The following is a 5,369-nucleotide window of genomic DNA, read 5'->3' as shown; positions in this document are numbered from 1 at the left end:
AACATGACGGATTAAATGACTCAAACAACATTAATAATTTCTGGAAAATATATAACAACATGAAACAAATTGAAGAAATAATCAATTAAATTTCAATTTGAATCTAACAAACATCAAACTAACAAATTCTTACCTAAACAATAAAACAAACATGAAATAAACATGAAAAACCACTAATTAACTTTCCATTTGAAATCTGAAAATTAACTCAATCAAAACACATGAACAAACTAAAAATTAATTCAACGATGAACAACGAACAAAACAAGAATCAAATATTTAACGATTTTAACTTTGAGAAATATAAAAACGAAATATGGACAAAAATAAAACTCAAAAACAACTAACCGGAGATGAATCAACGACGAATTCGATCGTAAACAAATCTGTTTGGGTTTCGACTCAAAATAAAAAATAAACCTTCGAACTTTGACGAGAAGAAGAAGATGAAGGAGCATGAACGATGGGGAGCAGTTGGAGAAGGAGATTGAAGCAGCTGCCGCGACGATGATGCCATGGACGATGATTAACTCACCAAAAACGTGAGCAACAGCAGCAGTTCGTCGAGGAGATGGAGGATGCAGCAGCAGTAGTCTTAAAGTGAGGAAGAAGAAGCAACAACGTTGATGCCGGAGAAAGACGATGACGCAGCGGCGAGGGGTGGCTTCGAACCCACTGCTTCGACGGGCAGCAGCGGACGAGGCAGCAGAAGCGACGCAGCAGGAGCTTCGACGAGCAGCAGCAGCAGTCTTGAAGTGAGGAAGAAGAAGCAGCAACGTTGGTTAAAGCTCGACGAAGAACGAAGGAGGAGGAGCAGCCATGGATGAGCTTTTTGAGCTCGACATGGAGAGGATGAAGACGCAACTGGGTCATCCATGGTGAGGGTGAAGATGAAGCTGTGAGGGGTTGTTTGGACGTGATAATGGAGGGTAAAGGTCAGCCATGGGAGGGGTGTTTGGATGCTTGGAGAAGAAGAAGATAGGGAGGGGGGCGGATGGGTTAGTATAATTTTAGGGTTTTCTTCTTCTTTTTTGTTTTTGTTTTGTTTTTGTTTTGTAAAAAATGAAAGACAAAGGGGGTTTAGGTCTTTTGGGTTATGGACTGGGTCGACCCAGTTCGAAATGGACTGGGTCGTTTTGGAAGATTGGGTATTTTTTGGGCTTGTGGCTTGAATTTGAAGAAGAGGCCTAATTCCGATTTTTTGTATTTTTGTTTTCTTTTTTCTAAAACTAAATTATAAAAATACTTAAACTATTATTAAGAACTAAATTAAGTTATAAAAGCGCAAATTAACTCCCAATAACAATTAACGCAGAATTAAGTAATAATTAAGCATAAAATTGTATATTTGGACATTAAATGCTAAAAATGCAAACGATGCCTATTTTTTGTGATTTTTATATTTTGTAAAACAAACTTAATTACTAACAATTGTAGAATTAAATCCAACATGCAAAATGTGACATATTTTTGTATTTTTTATTAATTTAGCAAATAAACATGCAAAAACAAATAAAAATAATTATTCAAAATATCACAAAAATTGCACACCAAGAAAAATTATTTTATTTTTGAATTTTTGGGAGTAATTCTCATATAGGGCAAAAATCACGTGCTTACATGGACTAGTTGTTGTGGATCTTTTTGAAGTATATTTATCTAATTGGGAAGGCTTTAGATTTGGTTGAGACAATGTGAAAGCTCAATAAGAATATGTATCTTGTATCAGGTAAGTTTGTGTGCTCCTGTGAGATTGTCACTTTGGTTATGTTATCAGGCAGAATGGATATTATTTGTGCCTCTGGCCTATGTTATGTGTTTCTCTCTTATGTTGTGATGAGCTTTGAGGCTGTATGATTATTCTCCATGTATGTTGTAATTCTGTTCAGGCCTTGTGGCGGTGCGGGCGACATAGCCCTCCTGATGTTGATTTGCTCATTGCACCTTAGTTGTGCTTGCTTCTTTTGTATCTTATTACTTCTATTCACTTTTCCCATAGTTTTATTTGTGCACTCTGTTGTGCTTGATATCAATAATCATGTGATCAGTGAACCCAAGAACTTTGGCTTGATGGGTATTTGGGAGCGGGATGCACACCGCAGCGGATGTTATGTGGGATACCTTTTCCTTGTGTTTATTTGGTGTTGTGTTTTCCATCTGTGGGATGATTTGATGAAAAATTATACTTTTGTTGTTACACATGTTGTAATTGTTAGATATTTCTTAAACTTTGTTTTCCTCTATTTGTGCTACATAATTGAGTCATTGCTGGTTTGGTGTACGAGATGTGTGGTGCGAGAATCCGTGTGGTAACGTGATGAGTTGTTAGTTGGGCTGCATGTTGTGATGACCCAGCCAGTCGTCTCATAAGTTATCGCTCTGTTTCCCCCTATTTGTGCTTCTCATTGCTTTGTCTAATGGTTCTATGTGTGATCAGGTTGATTGGTTCAGGTTCGGAAAGGATTTGGTAAGGTTTGAGACACTTAGTCTCTTTTGAGGAAGCATAAGTTGGAAAAGTCAATCGGACAATGACTTATGTGTTAGAGGGCTCGGATGTGAGTTCTGATAATTCGAATAGCTTCGGGATGTGATTTTGGACTTAGGAGCGTGATCAGAATGAGTTTTGGAGGTCCGGAGTAGGTTTAGGCTTGAATTGGCGAAATTAGATTTTTGGCGATTTCCGATTGATAGGTGAGATTTTGATATAGGGGTCGAAATGAAATTACGAGAGTTTAAGTAGTTTTGTTGTGTCATTTGGGATGTGTGTGTAAAATTTTAGGTCATTCGGACGTGGTTTGCTTTGGTTTTTGATCAAAAGCGTAGTTTAGAAGATTTTGGAAACTTAGGCTTGAATCTGATGTGTTTTGGTTGATTCAGTGTTGTTTGAGGAGTTTTGAAGATTGGTGTAAGTTTGAATAAGTTTTTGGGATATGTTGGTTCTTTGGTTGAGGTCCCGGAGGGCCTCGGGGTGATTTCGGATGGTTAACGGGGAGTTTGAGATTTAGTTGAAGCTGTAGATTTTTTTGCTTCTGGTATTTCCGCACCTGCGGATTGGGGATCGCAGGTGAGATCTCGCAGAAGCGTCGAAGGGAGCCGCAGAAGCGGAATGAAGCTAGGGAGGCATGAAACTGCAGAAGTGGTTAGTTGACCGCACCTGTGATGGCGCAGGTGCGACTGATGCATCGCAGATGCGGATCGGGGCTGAGTTTATGAAAAACCGCATAAGCGGTTCTTTGGCCGCAAATGCGGTACCGCAGAAGAAAGTATATGGCCGCAGATGCGAAAATGCCTAGGCCAAAAGGTATAAATTGTTCCTTCGCGATTTTTGAGTTATTTCACCATTTCTAAGTCGGTTTTGGAGCTTTTTGGACGATTTTGAAGAGGGATTTCAAGGGAACTTCATTGAGGTAAGGATTTTGGACCTAAAACTCGTTCCTATGGTATTATTTCACGGATTAGAGCTATAATTAATGGATTTTAAGGGTTAAAATTGGAAAAACTAGGGCTTGGTATTGGAGACCTAGACTTGAGGATTTGAGGGACCTATTGTGGTCGGATTTTGGTACTTCTGATATGTATGTACTAGTGGGGAGATAAGGAATCCATTGATATGAATTTTATCAAATTCCGAGATGTGGGCCCGGGGTCGGGTTTTGGTAATTTCAGGATTTGTATCGTATATTGACTATTTTAGCTTGGGATTCATTCCCTTAGCATATTTTGATGTCGTGATTCTGATTTTGGAAAGATTGAACGCGAGTGGAGGCCGATTCGAGGGGCAAAGGCGTCGTGGAGTAGTATTTTTATCGGTTTGAGGTAAGTAACCATTGTAAATCTGGAACTGAGGGTACAAAACCCTGGTAGTTAACATGTCTTTGATAAATGCGGTGACGCACATGATAGGTGATGAGAGTATGGGCGTGCACCAGTAGGGATTGTGACTTGGTCCGTCTCGTAGAGACTATTAATTCGCGTTTTTGATTTGGAACCTTATGATATTCCGTACTTTAGGCATTTATATTATATTATGGGTTGTATGCCATGTTTGGGGTCTTGTGCCGACCTGTTGAGACCCTTGGGGACATTTTTACTATTTTTCCTCACTCTACTTGTTGAAAGCATATCCTCAGTCATGTTTTACCTGTTTATTATTTAAAACTGGCTTTATCACTCTACTTTTAAATGTGAGGACTGTTTGGACTGAGTTCCCTAATTTCTACGGTTGTGCCCGAGAGGCTGTGAGGTTAATGACTGAAAGAGGTTGAGAACCTAACTGTCACGACCCCGGTTTGCCCTCCGTGAACCATCGTGACGGCACCTAGTCTCTACAACTAGGTAAGCCTAATTTGCGGAAGAAAAACCAAAATTTGCGGAAGTAAACAATTTAAAACAGAAATAAAGCAGTAACAGTGTTTAAATGTGTCGCTCGGTATACACCATGTTTAACTCTCACTATCAAACATAAATCGAACACCCGGAAACCCATGAATCACAAGCTAAGAAAAAGAAATACTACATAGCTCTAACTCCGGAATTTGTCTAATAAGAACAGAAAGTACAAAAGGGCTAAATACTAAAAGCAAAAATAAAAAGGGATTCCTCGGTATGCGCATGCGGCAGATGTACCTCGAAGTCTCTAAGTAGTCGCCTCCCTCAAGGATTGTAGGCCTGAGTAGAAGTACCTGGATCTGCACATGAAAAACATGCGCAGAAGAGGCATGAGTATACCACAACGGTACTCAGTAAGTGCCAAGCCTAACCTCGGTTGGGTAGTGACGAGGAAGGTCAGGGCCCTACTAAGATAAAATAAAGAATATGAGACATGACAGTATAAGATAAGCAGTACAGTTGAAAATCTACAGTAAGAATCTACACAGGATAATAAGGAGTACAATAACGGAAACAGAAATAATGGCAAACACCAGGAAGTACCACTCAGAACAAGGATGATAACCGGGGATCTCTCAATATCCCGAGGATCTCTTAGTACCCTCAATATATGTCAGGGATCTATTGGTATTCCTAGGATCTCTCGGTATCCTCAATATATGCTAGGGATCTCTTGGTATCCCAAGGATCTCTCGGTATCCTCAATATATATGCTAGGGATCTCTCGGTATCCTCAATACATGCTAGGGATCTCTTGATATCCCGAGGATCTCTCGGTATCCTCAATATATGCTAGGGATCTCTTGGTATCCTGCACCTCAGTCCAGATCATAAATACGTACAAGGGATCTCCCGGGATGCCGTCCCAAAGTCCCAAAGTAAAAACACACAGCAGCAACACAAGAATACCCAATTAAGCTAAATTTCGTACCAAGTAAATAGTTAATCCTAGCCTAACATACTTCATGGAATGCAAGTAA

This window comes from Nicotiana tabacum, chromosome 22 (genome assembly GCF_000715075.1).
Source record: "Nicotiana tabacum cultivar K326 chromosome 22, ASM71507v2, whole genome shotgun sequence".
In the NCBI taxonomy this organism is placed as follows: domain Eukaryota; kingdom Viridiplantae; phylum Streptophyta; class Magnoliopsida; order Solanales; family Solanaceae; genus Nicotiana; species Nicotiana tabacum.
The sequence above is the reverse complement of the archived record's forward strand: the minus strand, read 5'-3'. Positions refer to the sequence as shown.